Source organism: Falco cherrug, chromosome 8 (assembly GCF_023634085.1).
Source record: "Falco cherrug isolate bFalChe1 chromosome 8, bFalChe1.pri, whole genome shotgun sequence".
NCBI classification, from domain to species: domain Eukaryota; kingdom Metazoa; phylum Chordata; class Aves; order Falconiformes; family Falconidae; genus Falco; species Falco cherrug.
In genome coordinates this window covers 39,255,715-39,275,920 of record NC_073704.1, presented here as the reverse complement: position 1 = coordinate 39,275,920, position 20,206 = coordinate 39,255,715, and positions in this window count along the sequence as shown.

Genomic DNA, 20,206 nt, shown 5'->3' with positions numbered 1-20,206 from the left:
CAATAAATGAGCTGTGCCCTCTGGATATTTACTGCAGGAACTTGCTGCTGCCTTGCCCCGTTGTTGACACTGACAGTTATGAGTTACCCACATCCAGTTAGCTCAGCTCTGCATACCCGCTTCACATCTCTGTGCTGGAATGTGGCTCTTCTGCCACGGGGCCAAATGCTGTTCTCCCTAACTCATTAGCTCAGGCGTTAATGCACTCTCAGGGCAAGCAATAGTGACACGTTGGTTTTCTTTTCTCTGTCTTTGCATGGGTGAGCTCTGGTCCTGCTTTCTCACACTCCAAAATTCAGAACAATCTTCCAGGTTTCGTGGACTTCCAGCTGCGAAGGGTGCACACTGCTTTCCATAGGTGCCCGTGCTCTGCATCACGCACCACCTAGGTTTTTGTGGATCTTTGTTATTCTACCAACACTATACAGGGATATATATTATCAAAAGTTACTAATTTTTCTTGTTCTGGCTTCAGGAACAGGAGGAGACCAGACTTACTCTGTTGGATTCCTGCAGTGGTAAGTACCCATCAGTCATCTCCTGGCCTTGAGTTGAGTCTTTGAGGTTCTGTTGAGGCCCCTATATATACCTGGAACACAGTACAGCAGAAGGGATTTTCCAGGCTTTCCTGGAGAGTGAATTTCTGTAATCCATTGGAAGTCCAAGAATTCTTAATTGAGAGGATCTGCAGTCATTCTGTCTCAAAGCTACCCTTAGCATTTGCTGGAACCATCACTCAGCAGAGCATAAGCCTACACTGCAAGAAACACATCCATTATTAAACCCTATTTGTAGGTATTTTAGACTGAAAGAAAAGCCAGACTTAGGGTGAGGGAAATGATTTTTTAAAAAAAATGCATTTGACTTATTGATGTAAAAGCAGGTCTTACCTAATGCAACTTTGTTTTTTTTCTTCTTTATTGGGGGAGGGAAAGTATTTCAGTCTATAGGTATGTTTAGTAATTCCAGTCTCGTGTGGACTTTGGGACTAATACTCAAAGTCTGAGCACACACAGCTCTTGGTGAGGTTCTTTGTGTTTTGACGCAGGAGAGTTTGAAGGTAGGGAGCTGTGTTCTTGGGCCAGACGTGCTTTTCCCAGTATTCTTACACAAGAATGCAAAAAATTACACCTAAGCCGAACTCAAGCACATGAGTAACACCAGGGGTTTACTCAACATCTGATTTCAAGACTTTGAATCATCAAGGCCTTAATTACCACAATGGCAACTTGAAAATGTCACAGCACTAACCACTGCCGTGCCACATAATGCTGTTCTTTTCTTTCCCTGTTAAGAATAGGTTTGCTCATTCATATTGCAAATAAAGAAACATCTTTAGGTCCAAATCTGCAGACAGTGAAGTCATTAAATAACTTACTTGAATTCACACAAGCAACATTACTTGCCTGAATAGTAAAAGCAAAACCAGAGCCTTAGTGAGCAACCCACCACCTCAGGGTGACAACACTGGAGTGGTTTGTAAGTCCAAGTAAGGCACAAATGAAAACAGTCATGTGTACATGTCCAGCCAAATGGGAGTATGAATATTAATATTTAACAAAGATTGTTAAGTATTTTTACCAAATAAAGTATCCAGCAAGTACTATATTATTTTGAAGTACATAATGACAAGGTCTCCTTTTCTATCCTCACCCAGCTCTGAACGAGATAAGGGCCTTCGATGTATTTTGGACATTTATTTGACAAATAATGAAGCTGTAAGAGTTTGAAAATCCTGTACAGTGCATGTGCAGTCCACTGGCTCCAGACATACATCTACAATCTGGAGTTGTGCAGCCTGAAATAAACACAGCTGTGTTTATCTGAATGTGTGATCCCATGTACATGGTAGAAAGTTCAAATAAATGCACTCGGTGCGATGATGCTGTAAATGCAGCGAGTGCATGTCAGATGTGTGATGATGCAGTCTCTTAAATAAACAGACTGAGCTGTTTGTTTGACTCCTGAGCTACATAGACATAAAAATATATGTACATTAATTGAAGCCAATAAAATGAAATCCAAAACAACTACAAGTTCTGAAGTGAATCTTAACTGAAAATTCACTTGTTGTTCTTATACATAAATGTGTTTAGTGCGATGGTATTAAGCATACGGTGTAAGTTTTAGACAATAATAGACTAACGGAATAGATAACCATCTGTTCTGGTTTCAGTGGACCAATCCTGCTTTTTCCTAAGATGGCCCATTGTCTAAGGCCAAGTCTAGAAATGATAGGATATTCTCGATTTTTCCTTTCATCATCCACAGAGATAGCTCTATTTTACAGCTAAAATATCTTTACTTGAGATGTGTGGTCTGTTTGGTGTTCAACAGTACCAATGGTCTAGAGGAATAAGTTTCCAATGAGCTGAGGACTACATGAAGGAAAGAGAAAAACTGAATGAACGTAGATGTTATCAAAGCTGTTGTTTTACTCAGAGTCAACGTTGGCTCAGCATTTCACTATAAACTCATTCAGAACATCAAGTTACTGGAAAAAATCCTCCACTTGAGAAATATGCAATAGTTACTGATGAGTCAGAAGTTGGAAGTAGTGACACCACTACACAGTATTAAAAAGTCTTGCTCTCCGATACCATCTGACTGCTCTGCAACCCAAAATACCATCACTGCAGGAGTACTGTAGAGCTTTTCCATTTGTCTTAATCATGTTCACTTGAAAACATGAGCCGTACAAATGGTCTCAATAATGGTTACGGTAGAATTAGACCATCCAATTTCTTGACTTATGTGCTTTAAAATCTTGCCCAAAAGATGGCACTAACATTGTTTTTAGTAACATATATTGGATATAGATTTAATTCTTCCCCCTTGCTAAAGTATCTTCAAAATGGTCACAAATATATGTTGGAAGAACGTGCTTAATATGCACTGCTGTGCCAGCTTACAAGCGCTATATAGGAATCAAGCTTCCTTCACGTTAGGCTCATCAGACACTGCACACAGCAGCTATTGCTGGACCAGAAGATGCATCTGTCAAAGTACAGAGACACTGAGCTATGAAACCTTCATCCCAACCAGGACTATTTAAATCTATGTAATATGCCATACAATATACCAGAACAGTATCATACATTTAAATCATGCACTATTAAATCTCTTGAAAAGTATGCTAAGACTAGATCAACTTCATTGAACAATTTATATCCGATTTAAAATATTCAAAGACGTATTACACTGTTGAATTTTATTATCAGTAATTTATTTCAAGTTTTAAAATATTTAAATTACCCAATGTATAAGGAATGACAAATAGTTTGCATGTCTCCTCAAGCAGTGGAAGCACCTATTTACAATACTTTCACGGTTTATGTTAACACGGTTACTTTGAGTGTGTAGGGAGACCATCTTTCTTCTTTTCACTTGCCAGATCATGGCAAAGGGCTTGAAGAAGGTGGTCCCTGAAAGAGCTAAAAGTTTGCCATTGATCTGGCAAGAATGGAGCATTTGTCATGCAGAGGACTCAAGTGGGGCTACTGTAATTCACAGCAGCATCAGGGAGAAAAATACTGCTGGCTTCAGTCTCGCTCCCACTGAAGCCAGCAGAAAAAAGAACTGTGAAGAGCCAGGCCCAGCTTCTGAACATCTGGTGATTTTTATTTTCATGCTGTGCTCCTTCCACAACAGCATAACTCACACGGCTTCCAAAACACTCAGGTACGTGTTAAGATGTTGTGATAAAGCTGAACACTAGATAAAACCAGAGCAAGTGACATAAGAAGATACTGAGACAAACAGGTCAGTGTGATAGGTATGATCAAAGTATTGTCAAGCCTTTTGCAAGAACCGTAATGAAGGACAGGTTTGAGGGGCAGAACAGAGGATGTCTGAAGAGAAAGCTTGGAAACTGAATATAAAAGTGACATTTAAATGAAAGTAAGAGTTAAAGGAGGGCGATGTCACGGCAGATCTTGAAAGAGAAGTGAAACAGCTTATGCTTTATGCAGTCATCACGAGGGATGTTATGGGATCCAGGAGAGAGCAGCTACGGGTTGAAGCTGTGGTAGAAAGTGGCAGGAGCGGAGGCAGATGGAGAGTGATGTGCTGGGATGGGAATGCCATCTGTGACAGAAGCCAAAGGGAGATGGAGCAAAGTAGGGAGAGGGGAAGAGCAATGGGAAAGTGGTGGTATGGAGACACGTCAGAGGTGAAGAAACAACTAGGACTGGTGCAAGGGAAGTGAGAAGGACCTATACATACTGGGCTTCTCCTTGTGGGCACCATGTAGCAGCTCTAATCCAGGGACGTGTCCTGGCTTGTATTGAATTTAGCCCCCAAATAAGGAGAGGGAGTATAAATCACTCCGACATGATGTATATATATAGCTTTTCACTCTAAAAAGATGTACCACTAATAAGGAGGGTAAGGAATTGCAGGAGCTGCCTCAAAGCACATTTAATACTTAACACCACTTCCTTACAAAGTTGAGGTAATTTATGTCCCCAGCCTGCTGCCCTTCTGCTCACAAACCCCTGCTGAAGTCAGTTACAGAAACACAAGGAAAAGGAAGGTGAGCTTCTCAGGGAGGGAAGATGACCCAGGCGCTCACTTTCAGTTTTTGTTTTAGTTTCCCAGAGACAGAATCAGGTTTCCTTTTAGACTTGCATTGTTGTTGTTGTATCTGGAGCAAGTCAACTCTCATACCACCCCCCACCCCCCCCCACCCCCCCCACCCCCCCCTTTAAACTTTATTTTTCTTCATGGGAGGAATTAGTCAGGGAAAAAGAGAAGTGAGGATGGATGACTGAACTGCAAAATAGTAACAGAGGCATCACAACGAAATCGGGGAATTTACAAAAGTGAAAAATTAGATACAGCTACTGAGACTGCCAACCACAGGTGGGTTCTCTCATATTAACATAAACCCCCTCAGTTAAGAGGAATCAGAAGAGCATGGTACCAATTATTGTAAGCTGCCATTGCCACTCCCGTCGAGGCTCTGTTCAGTCCACAAGAAAAATCTCATGCTGTGTTAGAAGGGCCTGAAAATCCCCAAACCATTGCTGGGAAACTCCCCACAACAATATCCCTGCACGCAGAATTCTTTTGTGCTGCAACACAGCGGATGATCTAAATGCAACCAGTTGCTTTTGCATAAAAGTAGAGGTGCTCATCTTGTTACAACCCCAGCAAGCCATCATGCAGGAGCACACCTGGAAAAAAAAAAAAATCTCCTACAATAGGGTGCTGGACCATAACAGGCCTCTGCCACCCCTTCCACCCCCTCGGTTAATGAATTTTTCAAAAACCAAAGGGAACTGCCATCCTAACAACAGGAACTGGACAATTTGCAGTAGGTGCTACGCATGGTAGTGCTAGTAGCAGCAGGAGTGCCATGAATATGGAAGTGAGGAGCTAACAGGAGGAAGAGACATTTGGAGAGAAGTAACCTGCTCAGCTTCTCATAACAAAAACTAGTTTTAAAATCTTCAGCAGTGAAGCAAATGGGTAGGGTGTCACTGGTTCAGCTGAAAACTCACTTGCACCTTATGGTCACCATCTGTGGTGTGGAACGTTTTCAACCTTGACAAAGCAGATTTGTCCGAGGATATTTCCGCTCTTTGAAATAAGAGAATTAGCTGTGGTAAAACCGGAACCCGTGTTGGCACATCTACACTCAGGCGATCTCTGGAAAAAAAAAAAGTATATCATTGCAACAAGCGTCTGGTTGCCAACCTGTAAAAAATAACACCCCGCCACCCCCGGCCAGCTCCAGCTGTGTCAGTGCTGAGCAACACCAAAGGTCACTGCCTCTTCCTCCTCCTTTTTAAAATATGAAGTGCCTTTTTAAAAGCTCATGAGGAGGAAGGCATATGCAGCAGGTGGTCACATCTGTGCTCATCTCCCTCCGTCCTGAACAATTTGCTCCCGAGTGCTCTCTGCAAGGAAAAGGGTGGAAACTCCAGGGTGAGAAAGGAGGACGAGGGTGGGTGGGAGAGGACAAGGGCAGGCACTCCCACTCACATCTCAAGGAGGAACAGAGATCTTAAAGCCCACGAGCTGTTCACCCTCTCTCTTGATCTCTCACAGCGTAACCACTGTGGGAGAATTCCCCCAGAGCCTAACTAGCTGACAAGCACAAAAATCAACATATGTTTCAGATATGCATGCACAGCCATGCTCTCTATCGCTGTTGAGATGGAAAAGACCACAGAAATATAAAACATAGATGGTTTCCTTTGGATTTGCCCTTCATTTGAGAATTCTTCATTGGCTGTAATTGCATTCATAATAGTGCCGCGTTTGTGTATTTTTCAAAGGACTGAGCCAATAATCCAAATGATGACTCCAGCTCTGGACAGAGCCTTTCATTTCAACTCATTTAACATTTTAATAATTCTTTAAGTATTGTAAGGTTCCTGCGTCAAGCTGGAGGGGAGCACTGCAGAACCGCAGCTCCTCTCTCCTCCTGCTAAGATTTTCCATTGTGACTTTGGGCAAATCATTTAATCCTGGGCTTCAGTCCCCTCAGCCTACAAAACGGGGATCAACTGGCTTCCTTATCTCAAAGGTACATTGTGAGGATAAATTTGCGCATGCAATTACAGATCGTGTTTTTGGGTGCCAGCAAATACTTGCCCAACTGGATAGATCCAGTAGGGCATTTTGCTTCTAAAGAGATAATGATGCTCTGCTTTCCCTGGCCACCACCCTGAATGTCACAGACATTTTAAAGTTTTGACTTTTGAGGAACTGCACGGTCAACTACTACCATAGCTAAAGACAAAAAGTTTAATCTGTTCTACCCAGTTTTAATCTGTTTTATTTTTGCCTGATTCTTGAATTTTAGTTTTTCCTCCAAGTTCTCCCATCCCTCCCCGTAAAGAGGTGAAATCCCAGTGAGACACATGAGCAGAGCAGAGTAGCATTGTCGGGCTAATTAGAATCCAATTAACATAGTCAAATTTAACCACTTCACTTCCAGTTCTGGCAGGCGATGTGGCACACTCCAGCGGCGCAGGAAGTACTGTGATGCGAATGAAGCATCACGAGCTCGAGGCAGCCAGTAGAGACACAGGACGGCAATTGTCTGCCTGCAGAAACCACAAGAAAGGCCCCAGCTCTCACCATCAAGAGCTTCATATGTAACTCCGGCCTTTAAAATGTGTGACAATGACTCAGAATGAGGAACACAAGAAAATCTGCCGAAAAAGCAGTTTGTCACAATGTGGGATTCGTTTCTTCAACAGCTATAACCTCAGTTTCCTGATTCAGCAACTTTGATGCCTATAAATTAAAGAAATAAAGTGAAACGGTGATGTGTTTGCATGGGATGGAGGTAAAGCTGGGTCCAAAAGGAAAAGCACTTTGTCGTCCAGGAAATACATCGCAATGTGCCTGGATGCAAGATTAGTGTCACTAGTGAAGTTAGGAGAACCCTTGGATGATCATTAGGCTTACCAGTACCTCAGTAGGATTGAAATATGGGCAAAGTATCAGCCCGGCAGAAGTCGAGGCATTACTTCCAACCTCTCACCAAGTGTTTTTAAAATGCCCAAAGCCCAGCACTGGGGGTGAAAAGCAAAATCACAATAGAACAGATAAATAATAAATTAAATAACATGTTAAAGCCTCCTGGAAATGAAAACTGATTAGCCAGATTTCACAGAGGGTTGCAGTTCAGTCTGTTTCTCATTTTTGTTTATCTATATTTAATACTGATAAATAATGTTATTTCATTATGAGTCTTTGAAGGGTGTTTCTCGCCTTTCTTAAAGGGATAGTCAGGCTTAAAAAAAATCATCGCCTATGGATTCTGGGTTAGTAAAATAGAAAAAAACACACTTCTTTTTCTCCACTAATGATGCTTGCACGTTTTCCTGCACTCTGTTTTTTCCTGACTTTGCAGATGCTAGAAACAGAGCTCTACTAAGAGCTCCCATCTTCTCCCCATATTGAAAACCTGGAATATTGACTGCTGCTGAACTTAAATGTTGTGCTTTATAACTCATTTTATCACCCTCAAAGATAAGAGAGGAAGGTCCGAGAGGACCAGTTCAATAGCTTCTCGTCTCACATGGCCCATGTGCCCCTGACACCGGAGGATGGGGAAGGAGTCACCCAGCCCTGCCGTGTAGTTTCCCTCCAGCGTTATGCCCAACCCCATCAGATGCTTCAATTTGCAGACATAGGATGCCAACATTAAAAAGCCACTTCTCATATAATTAGGAAACAGTGACCAGCACTGGCAAGCCTTTATGCACCACATGATGACCCTGATCCTACACATCCTTGCCCAGCAAGCAGCAGACCTGCCCTGCTTCCAGCTGCTGGAGATCAACACCACAGCCTGGAGGCGGGCAGGTGAGAAGCTCCCCTGCATATCCCTTCATTAATTAAAAGACATGTAAGGTGAGAAGGGGAAGCATGTTAATGGGCATTGGCTTTAGATGAAGAGATGGAGCTTTACAGAGCAGCAAAACACAGGCGAGAGTTTTGGCACCGCGCTCCTCCCACAAGTCACCCTCCTGCTCCCAGACAGTAATTTGACAGCTACGTACCATGACTTCAATAATGCAGAAAACAGCCTTGCATTTCCTAGAACTGCTTAACACTGTTTAATTGTGCTAATTTAACCCAGGTGGTCTCCACAGCAGTCGTTGCCTTAGGCCTGGAGAAAAGCAGGGAGGAGAAAGCAGTGAATTTGCTGCATTCGTGCATGAGAAGAGTCCAGAAAACCGAGTTGAGACGTGCAGAAACAAGGTGTAGTAATTGCACCCTTTGTTATCAGCTCCTGCAGAACTAGGGGAAGGTCTCAGCACAGGCAGCCTTCCAGGCAAGCATCCTCCTCTCCACGGTCCTACACGTGGGGACACCTGGGTGCTGATGGAGAAGTTAAAAAGACCTGTGGAGGCTACGGCTGGGGACAGTGCAGAGATATTTCTTCTGTGAAGGGTGTATTCTGAGTTTGTCTTTGGATAGAGTGTATTTTATGGGCAATGTGCTTATCAGTGGTGGCTTTGAGGAGCAGGATGCTGTAAACTGTGGACACTTTTTTGCTCACAGGATTTTGAGGTGGAAAGCACTGGGATCATCTTTAATCTCTGGGGAGCCTGGGTGAGTATCTGTTGTGTAATATAGCTCTGCTGTAACCACCAGCACATCAGCGGGTCGCTTTTTCTGAGCAGGCGCATGTGCTAAAGTGGAGAGGAAGGAATGTTGTGCCAGAGGTCTTTTATCTGAGTAACTCTTCAAGAAGGAAGATGGGTGGCCCTCAGGAGGGGTGCAGATAGTGTTGCCTGGGGCTGTGTGGTGGTGGTTGGTGTTGCCAGACCTGCTGCTGCATCCCTGGCTTATGAGCTGGAAATTGTGTTGCTGAACTAGGATGACCTTGTTACTCCAAATGGAGCCACTTTTTCTGCCCCCAGAGTTTATCCAATTGTCTGTTCGTTTGGCAACCTGAGCAGAGCAGTGTCTCCAGCTGGACTGCTGGATGTCTGAAACTAAGGCTGTCTGTGAGCAGATGGGAATGTTCCCATGTTTCTGTCTCCAGCTCTCAGGGACCTGACTGAGACTCACAGTACTCAGAATGCTGAAGGAGGATGCCCAAAAAATTTCACAGCAAACGCAGCTGGAAAGCAATCCTTTTTTATTCAATTTGGATTTCTCGGGCTGTTTCTCAGCCTGAAACCCCGGTCTGAATCAAGTGATGCACAGTCAGGAAGGGTGTTGGATTCCTGCTCATTTCTGTGGTGCGCTCTCTGTCCTACTTCTCCAGCAAGTAGGACATCTGAGATTTATGGTCACCCTAGTCTCCAGCTTCAATCTCCCAACTTCAGCCCCAGCCCTCAGAGCCAAGGCTGAGCTCCAGGTCAGACTCTGAGCACTCTGCAACACTGCAAAATATTCCTGTGACCAGGGAAAGAAAAAGCAAATGGAAATACAGCTTTGTAATTCAGCGCTGGGAGCGCTTACAAGGACAGGGGACCCTAAGCTGTGATCCCTGCTACCTTCAAAAATATTATCTTCCCAGTTACTGAAAATGTCTGTCATGGGAGCAGTGGATTGGAATTTCCCTGTTCCTAAATGACTGTGCTCACAGCCATGCTCCCTTACTGTTTTTCTGTGCCATTACAGTTTCAGGCATCATAAGCCGTGCCTGCACCATCCATGCTTGAGTCCAGGATAGACAGAAAACTGACTAAAGAAAATTAAGCTCCACCTTGATGTCCTACTTTTCTCAGGCTATGTTTTTGCAACTTTGTAGCAGATGGTATGTCTTAGGTATATCACTTTAGAGATGCCAAGTGATGTACTATCTATCAGTGTTTTTATTTAATGAGGAGGGAAATTCTGACTCCTACTTACACTTGGGAAGCTGCAACACGGAGACAGGTGTGATGCTATTTCATACTGCTGTATCATCCACCCAGAGCTCTCAATAGCTATTTTTAATCTGGACACTAAAGGAACTATTAATTAGGAAAACATATCTGGATGCCTAATAAAAATTGTAGAGACTATAATGGTGTATTATAGCATCTTAATTTTCTTCAGAGACTACAATTAGCAGTGAGTTGGTCTGCACTATGATGATTTTTTTTTTCTTCTTTTATCTGACAAAATAAAGGTTGCAAATGTAGGGCAGCTGAGTCATAATGGGAGATGTATGGGATTCCAGCCCAAAGCGCTTTACGTGCGTGTCCAGTCAATACACTTAAAAGGAGCCATTTTACTTAAAAGCTGATGCCTCTAAAGTGAAATGTGCAAACCATTAAAGGGCTCTGTGGCACTCGGTGACAGCTTTGCTTTTAACTGCAGTAGGACAAATACCAGCATTTAATACTATATGGTATTATAATTCAATAAAAGAAATGAAACAAGGTACAGCTGAGCAAGGAGGAAAAATATAAGTAACTGGGCTGTAGTCACTGTTTTTAAAATGTGAAGTAGGTGACAGCATTGAATGCAACTGCTCATAAAATAATGCCACAGCATTTTGCCATTTACATATAGCCAAGTCCTTGGGTTTATATCTCAGCTTTAATGTGGCACAATAGTTTCCATTACCTGCATATCAGATCAGAGATTCTACATTTCTGGTGGACTTTCACTGCTGAGGTGATGTTACCCAATTCTTCTGCTTTGTGGGACCACAAAGGAGGACGATTGCATTGGCACAAGTTAACTTTATTTTCCTTTTCACAATGAAATCAATTTTTTTGAGTGAGTGCTTAGATGTGTACTTTTACATAGGAGAATATTTATTAGTGAAACACATTTCTTCTGTACAGGGACTTGATTATCAAGTCAGCCGAAATCCATAAAGGCTAATTGAACTTGAAATACTTATTTCTTTGGTGTCCCTCTGTCACATCTGAATATAAAAGGTGGGAAGTTTGCCCCTGAGGAACTTGGATGAGGTTCATCCATGTCCTTCTAAGGAAGCAGAAGACAATACCAATCTTGCTGGACCTCTACAAACAGCAAGTGAGCAAACTCTTTGCAGTGGGCGTTTTTCATTAGAAAAATGTAGCAGAAAGGGCAGAAAATGTAAAAAAAGAAAAAACAAACAACAGGAAAACACTAAAAAGTAGTAATCAGCTGAAAGCGCTATGTGAAGTGATCCTGGAGCTGATGACCTTAAAAAAACCAAAAAAACCAAACAAAAAAAAACCAACCAAAAAACCCCACCCTAGCACCAAAGTAAATCTCACCACTGCCATCATTGCTGAATGTACCTTTCGTTTCCTCTCCACAAAGCAGAGGTACAAACCACTTGGAAGTCAACCAAAAGCATCAGCGTCTCCCTGTTGTTGACGTGGGTGGGAAACCCCCTTCTGCCGTACAAGTCCTCACACGGGGGCCGTTGTGATCGTGTCTTGTGGGGGAGAAGACGAGCAGTGGATTCCACCTGGCTCCCTTGAAGCCCGCTGGGTGCCGCAGCGTTGATGCTCAAAGGGTGCCCAAGCCTTTGGTGCGGCACACTGGGAAGGCTGTGGCAGGTTCTCGGGGCTGTCACTGCCTGTGTCAGTACTGCAGCCTTGTGCCTTCCAACATCCTCAGCTGCTCCACAACTGTAGAAAGATTATTTATTTTTTTTCTGGTAATCTAGGACTTCTCCAAGATGGATTTTTCATAACTCACTTCTGTATGTTTCTAAATGTGGGTAAGAAATCTGATGAATGAAGGAGGAAACGGGATCTGTCTGAGGCTATGCCCCCCCTCCCCCCCTTCCCTTTCCTTTAAAAAAACTTTTTTTTCCCCCCATGAAAAATCAGCAAATGTGCTGATGTGACAGTGACTTTTTCATAAAAGGCTCAGACTGACCTGCTCAAACCCACTTTGCTGCTGGGAAAGCCCACACCATCACCCTGCTCCTGCCTTGGCTGGGTGCGGGAGGGAGCTGGGAGGGGGAAGCAGCGACCCGGGCAGCCCGCAGAGCCACGCTCCCTTCTTGGAAACAGGGAAAGGTGATTATGGATAAGCTGGCGGATTTGGGCCGGAACCAGATCTCAGGGACACTTAAAGAGGTTTAGCAAGCTGAACGTCATCCATTTTCTGCAGCCTGGTCCTGGGGTGGGGAACTAGTCCCCCATATTTTCACAGATGCTTGCAAAAAAATATAGCTTAGACTTGGTGAATATTAGACACTTGGTATTGTGTTTTAAATTAATTCTTCTGCCTATACCTTCATCTGCCGTGGTACGAATGAACATTACAGGCTGAACATTAGATATTTATGTTCATTTAACAATCTGTAATAAGCTATTGGGGCTGATTTTGACATGTGCATTGAAGTTATTGCTTTTTTATCAATATCACGGTACATTTGTCAGCAGAGACTGATAATTGTATTGCTATGTATATAACCGATCTTGTAGTGTGACATTCTCAACACTGTGCACAAATTGAATACATTTCGTCTTAAATGCAAGCCTATTAATTAACATCAGAAAGAAACAGAGAATTTTAAACTGCCAACTATGGAGCATCTCTGAGCAGTGTCTTCTCTGGTAAATAACTCAGTCTTACACGATCACCTACTTGTCTATTTATTTATTTGGTATAGGATGCCAGAGGAAATGTAAGGTCAGAGGTCTGAAATCAAGGGCACGAGAGGCAGGACAAAAAGGGCTGACAAGGCTGCTGTAAAAGCACGAGAGCATATTTCTGTGTTAGCAGGCATCAAGCAGCATCTGCTGTAGGTATGGCAGCAAGAGTGGCTTTCGTTCCATTCCTTGCTTTTCACACACCAGTAACTTAGACAAATGCACTGCATATGTGGACACAGGTAGTCATCTGCACTTTTCAGAAGTGTCCAGCCAACTCTGAGTTTTAATTACTTCTAACTTCTCTATTAATTTCCTTCCAACCTGGCTGCTTTTTATACAGCCAATGATGAACTAAATATGAGGCCAGGTTTCAAGAAAAAGTAATTTTAAACCAGGAAATCCTTTTAAAATGATAAATATTAAGTCACATGCACTGGAATATGTGGGATTTTATGCACAAGGAAGAGAAGACTTAAGGCGGTGAGAGCACTGAGGGCCTGGGAAGGATTTCCCTGTCATAGCTTAATGGGGTTCGTAAGAGAGACGATGAGCCAGACCATGCTTGAAAACTAATTGCCCATTATTTTGGTGTGATGATGGTTAACATTAAGATTTTCTGCAGTTCAGGTTACAAAAGCAGTGAAATGCGGTTGCTTTTATCAACTCACCGAAGCGTAACAGAACTGTAGTAAAAATTCACTGGGAGAAGTTGCAGTCTTCAATGTTTGCCTCTTCTGGCAGAGTATGAAGAAGAAAAAAAAAAAAAGGAACTGTACCTTATGCCAAAGTAAAAGCCATTGCTTAGGAGTTTTCTTTGGCATATAAAATCTGTGCTACAGATATAAGGCTTCTGCCACATGAAATAAAGCAAAATGAACTCTGGTAAGAACAAGACCAAGCAGTATAGGATGAGAGGCCAGGTACTAGAGAAGCTCTAACCTTGTAATCAGCTAAAAGACCGAGATTTCATATTACAGTTGAAAGTAAAGATGCAATGTCAGTATTAAGACCAGAGACAGAGCAAAAAATAGCATGGAAGTAACTGCCAGTCATCTTGCCAAACTTACCAGGATTTTCTCTTGGTAGCAAAAGATGGACCTGCATGAATGTATTCCTGATACTTCAGTAATTTTCACAACAAGCAATAAGGCAGTGCACAGGTCAAAAAGGGACGGGGAGAGTGGGACCAGCACACAGAGAGGATACACCTCTGTTGGATGTAACCAAAACACAACACTGAGAATGCAGGTATTTCTTTCCTATTTGTGTAAATGTCTTACGGCGGTATTTTTCATCATAAATATTATTTTCCTCTCCCTTAAAAAGTCTTCCTTGTAAACTCATGTTTTGCAGTTTCCTCATTGTCAGAGAAGGGTGTGAAGGGAAAACGGTTGGCTTTAAGTAGCTAGATGAAGTAATGTTTATTAATTTCAGAAGCATCTCTTCTTATCAGAATCCACCCACCTCTGCTTCCAACAGCACCTGTCGGAACAGTTATGTGAAATTTGCCTGAACCACTGTAGTCAGTATCTTCTTGATTCCTACTGCAACGAGTTTTCCATTTAGTAATAACAATACCACCAGGCAGCAGTTGGACTAGTTAGCTAGAGAGAGGCAGATTCTTCTGCCTTCTCATTCCCATGCACAGATGGAGACGAGAGGAGGCCCGGTTTAGCTTACAAACATGACAGTGTAGCTAAAGTTGCTTTTCAACTTAAATTGACTGTATCACCTCTACATATTCTGCAAATTGATGTGACTGTGCTTCCACATTACTTGGTAATATATTCTGTGCTAATAATGCAACCATTTACAAAACACTTTCTAGTTTATCATGCAAAAAATATTAATCAGAAGACGAGCATAATCTGAGAAAGATCTTGTTCCACTAACAGCTCCACAAACAGCCACGTGTAATTTTTTCCAGAAATGACTCAAAAGATCACCTGCTAATCCACTGACTGGTACAAAAGAGCTGCCATTAGGTACAACTCATAGGAAGGAGCTCCCAAAGGGCATGACACTGAAAAGCACTGTGGGCTTTGCGCTTTGAAACCTTTCTTTCCCTCACACCTGCTAGGCTGGCACAGCTGAATTTTCCCATTCCTGTCAAATCTTTCCAGTTTAAGATGAGTAATAGTGCCAGATTTCTGAAGAGATATACCACTTAACATCGTATTCTTCAGTAAAGATCCTCTTAAACACTTTTATTTGCAAAGGTTACTACGACAGCTGTTTGGCTGAATATATTTTCAAAATGAGTGTTTACGTTCTTCCACAGCTATTTCAACTCTTTTTTCTTCATGTGTTGTATCTAAAACATGAGTTTTTATCAAATTTGTAACGTGAGTCCTTTCATTTATTAAGACTATTCTGTTTAATTGCTACAATTCACCTCATCTTCTGTAGGGTACGTGCACCATCCACCTTCAGTCTTTAATTGACTGCGGTTTTATTCGCTGCACCTCTTTCACCTTATCTTAATTGATTGTGCTGTGTCAGCTCCTTTTGAAATACCAAGCAGAAAAGACAAAGTGTTTTCATAGATTTCAAGGCCATCACAGCTCTCCAGCCTACCACCCCGTGTGAGGCAGATCGCAGACATTCACACAGTCTGCCTCAATTTTGAGTTATTGAGTCTGCAGCTCAGTCACTTGTGGTTGAGCTAGAACATCTCTTCTAGGAAGTTTTCCAATTTCAAAGACTTCAAGTGACAAAAATTATCCCACATCCCATGTGTAGCATCCAAATGTTAAATTGTTCTAACAGCCAAATTATGTGCAATGTTAAAAATTTACACCTCATTTCTGATAGAACTTCTTCAGATTCAGTTTATAGACAGATGACCATTTTATGCCTGGATCTTGTGACTAAAAGGACTTCCAGAATTATACAACTTCTCTGATTTATTTAATGGGCTTAAATGCAGACTGAAATAAAAGTGGTATATAACTGCAAAGGGATTTTTCAAAAGATAACTTGAGTACTCACTGGACAGTTACAAAGGCAATTAGTGAACATACAGCTGGGGTTTATATATATATACAGAAATATATAAATGATGGTTAAATATTTATATATATATATATATGTGCACCACAGGTATGGAGAAGGGACTAGATGCCCAAATGGGAACTTCTGTAGGAAATCTCCTGTACCAGCACAATCGTTTAAAGGCTAGTTAGTCCAACGCATGATTAAATTACTAACTCTGCTTCCTTCCTCTTCTTCATCTTCTTGTGGGCATCTTGGAAGTTGTTCTCAGGTCTCAGATGGGCAAGGTGACTACATTAGGTGTTTCTTGCAAGGACAGAGAGAAAAGCAGGGCAGCAGAACTGCAGGGTGCGATGGTACAGGCGGTGAGGGAAATTACCAAACACCTCATGAGAAGTTTTTTTTTTTTAATTTATTTTCCTTAGTAGCTTGGCAACACATAATTCTCTAGTCTTCCGAACCCTGTCATCTAAATTATGTTAGGATTCAAACAGCTAGCAGACTGTAAACAGGAGAGATTAGTCATCCCCTGATCCCCAGCAATACCATTTTGGAGAGAGGGAGAGTGGCTCCTATATGACCCTGCACTGTTTACATCGGGGTAGCAGCAGGGAAGAACGTGGGAAAGTCAGATATGAGTGGCACTTCAGAAAAAAATTGAAAACATTTGTCAACACTGTGACCTACTACGTAATAGCTCATAAGTGGTGCTCAGCGCTGTCTCGCAGATGCCCTTCAGTGGGATGAACTGGAGCATCACAGTCTAGTTAGCGGGAGGCAGTCTGTTGCTCTGTTTGAGCTGGGTTCCCTCTTCACCATGGTGACCAAGAGAGCTATATCTGATCTGCTATTCTGGCAAGGTCCTCCATCATTTTTCTGTCTTCTCATCGCAAGCCTCCTCATCAGTGTTTTCCAAGAAACCTCAATCACTATACCTGACAGAGCCGGACTTCTTTCCAGCAAATGAATACAACAAGGACCTGGTGCCATTTTTGGGAAAATATGTTCTTCCCTCCTGGAGGGTTTCCAAAGGGAAGGCTACCACAGCAACCCCCCTCGAGGACAGGCAGCCTAACAGCAGCTGACCCAAGCTGTGTTTTCGGTCTGTGTATATCAGCAGTAAAATGGAGTGCGCTGGTGGGATGGGTGAAGGTGTGGCCTTCCAGTACTTAAAGGGGACTGGCAAGAAAGACTGGGACAGACTTTTGAGTAGGGCCTGTAGTGACAGGACAAAGGATAATGTTTTAAACTAAAGGACAGTAGGTTCAGACTAGATATAAAGAAGTTTTTTACGATGAGGGCAGTGAAACACGGGAGCAGGTTGCCCAGTGAGGTGGTTGATGCCCCATCTCTGGAAACATTCGAGGCCAGGTTGGACGGGGCTCTGAGCAACCTGGTCTAGTTGGGGATGTCCCTGCTTATTGCAGGGGCTGGGCTAGATGGCCTTTCAAGGTCCCTCCCCACCCAAACTATTCTATGATTCTATGGTTTCACTATGTATTTGAGCACTGACTTTACAGATACATACCAGATCATTTTGAAGTTGCTTGCTCCAAGGCTGTGAGAGTGAGTTGGAGTGATGTTACCTTTAGCTAAGACAGCTCCGTCTCAGAGGTGCCTGAAGAGTCATCCAAGCCCTGCGCTATTGTTCCCACTGCTGTGTTTTGTCTGGGCAGCCCAAACTCTTATAAACAGGAAGCAGGAGACTTCAGATGATTTCTCCGCTTGAATACAGATTGGTACAGGCATTTGAGATTGCTGCCCTTCTTACAAACAAAACTCATTTATATGAATATTCATAGCCAATTAAACTGTCTTGACTACTTAAGGAAATGCCTGGACTTACACATATTTACTGAGTGTGTGTTTAGGCTACAGGTCTTCCTCCAGGAGCTACAGATACCAATCTACTATTCAGTCCTCAAGCTGCTAGCAGGCATGTTTTTTTTCCTGAAACTCTTCTCCCATAAATACCAAATAATACTATAGTTTGTGCAATAGTCCCAGAGATATCGGTTGACCCAGACTGTATTTGTTTTCATGAGACATCTTTACGGCACTCTGGGGAGAAACCAGAGTTTCAAAAACAGAACATCTATCCTCAGACAAATCTGCTGAACTGCAGAGCCTTATTTCCTGACTTCCAGGTATTTCTTTTGGAGTGGATACAGTAACACTTGTACATCATTCTGCGTCACTCCTTGTGCATATGTGCACATTACATCCATTTTCTCCTGTACTGACAGGACATTGCCAAATGGTTTAGTTTAAATAGAGCTGGCTCTTCAGCATAATTTTTCACACACACATTTTAGCGCACTGAAAACTGAATTCTGATTTACAACCTTTTTAGAATTTGTTTTTCACCGCAGTTTATGCCAAAGATGTTTTATTCATATAAAACAAATGCCTAACATTTGTTTCATTAAGATATTAAACTTGCAGTCCGTTTGCTCCCACCGAAGATACCAGCCACGTAAAGGATTGCCAGGCCAGGCTCTGGCACAGGCATGGCTAAAGGACTCAGAAAATGGCATGTGAGCTCATCTTTTGCAGCTCTGACTAGGCAAGCCCTGTTCAGAGCCCTGATTCAGTGGCAATTAAATAAACCAGAAAAGCATCCAACCCCACCCTTTGCAGCTGGAGCTTTGTCTGAATGTGATAAGACATCATTAATTTTCAATTTGACCTCAGCCTATAATGTTCAAGTGGCCTCTTTGTTCTCATAGCGACGTTACAAGCAAGGTCTGAGTCAAGGGAACTGGAAAGGAAATATTAAAATAGTCCTAAAAACCTTTTTAGTCTTGTGATCTCGCTCCTCCTAACTTAACTGTGCACACCTTATCCATTGGACCATCACGGCTCTACGACGTGGATTTCCTCTTGGTTACTGCTTCTTTCCTAGGACAAACAACGCTGGTCAACCAAGGTGACCAGTTGTGCAATGGTAATAATGAACGTGGAGACACCACAGCAAAAACATGTTGTGAACAAAACGGCAGGGCAAAGTTTATTTATATCAAATGTCTGTGTGTAAGGTTTGTAACAATTTACAGGCAGAATAAAAGCTGAAATTCACTGATTAAAGTGTTCACTGTGAATAGCTTGTACAGCTCTGAATTCAAAGACATAGTTGAAGAAACTGTTATTACAATCCACTGAAAAAAGAGCTATTGTGAACCTATGGGCACATCAACAGCTGTCTATGGAAAATTATTATTATTAGAGAATAGAAAATGTCCTATTTTTAACAGATAATCCCAGAATCTGGGTTGAATTAGAATGAAGGAGAGCCCATCTTTCACATCCTTTTTCATTCAGGCATTTGGCAAGCTGAGACTTTACAAAATATAATTTAGGATGTTTAAATTGCTGTTTGTTACTGGTGCTTTCTCATCATAACACCTCGAATACTTTGGCAGAGGACCTATGGCTTGGGTCCCTCTGTAAATACATAACTACTTACTATGGTTCTTATGTGCTTTAGGCTGCTCAGTTTGGGTTCACAGGGTGGGATCCAAGGGGTGCTTTAGGGTTCTTTTAAAGTGTTTTTCTTTCTGCTTTTAAGCAAATCCAGTTTTCCATCAAGTAACACATGCTTTGTACTGAATTAAAACAAATCTTCAGAATCTCTCTCCCTCTGATAGAATTAACAGGACTGGATGGCACCAGAATTGGGACTAGCACTTGTTAGAGACTTCATTTTGTCTTCTTCTCTGTGGATGCTCTGAAGGAAGAAATCTTGGGGGATTGTCACATTGAATATGAGGGAAATGGATAGGTAATACCTTGACTGTGTCTTCAAAAACTTTCAACAGCCTGAGGCCAGCACAGAAACCTGTGGAGCTGCATGTGTCTGTGGCAGGCAAAGGACACCCTGCGCTCCGACAGAAACTCACTGGAGCTCAGCCTGTATCTCAGCCCGTCAGAAAGAAACAAGGAAAGAGGGTGGACAGAAAAATTGTTTCACCACTCACTGATGGTGCTCTGCCTTTTGTGGAGCAGAGGAAGACCTCGTGTGTTCTGGCCCCATTTCTCAGGGCACCTTCAGAAGGTGCATGAGCTTCCAAAATGTCTTTCTGCAGAAGAGAAAGGAAAGGGAGGTCGTAACACAAGCACAAAGAGGGGTCTCCAGGTGGAAAGTTAAACCTCCCAGCTTCCTGGGGTATAAATTTATGTTTGCTCACACTATT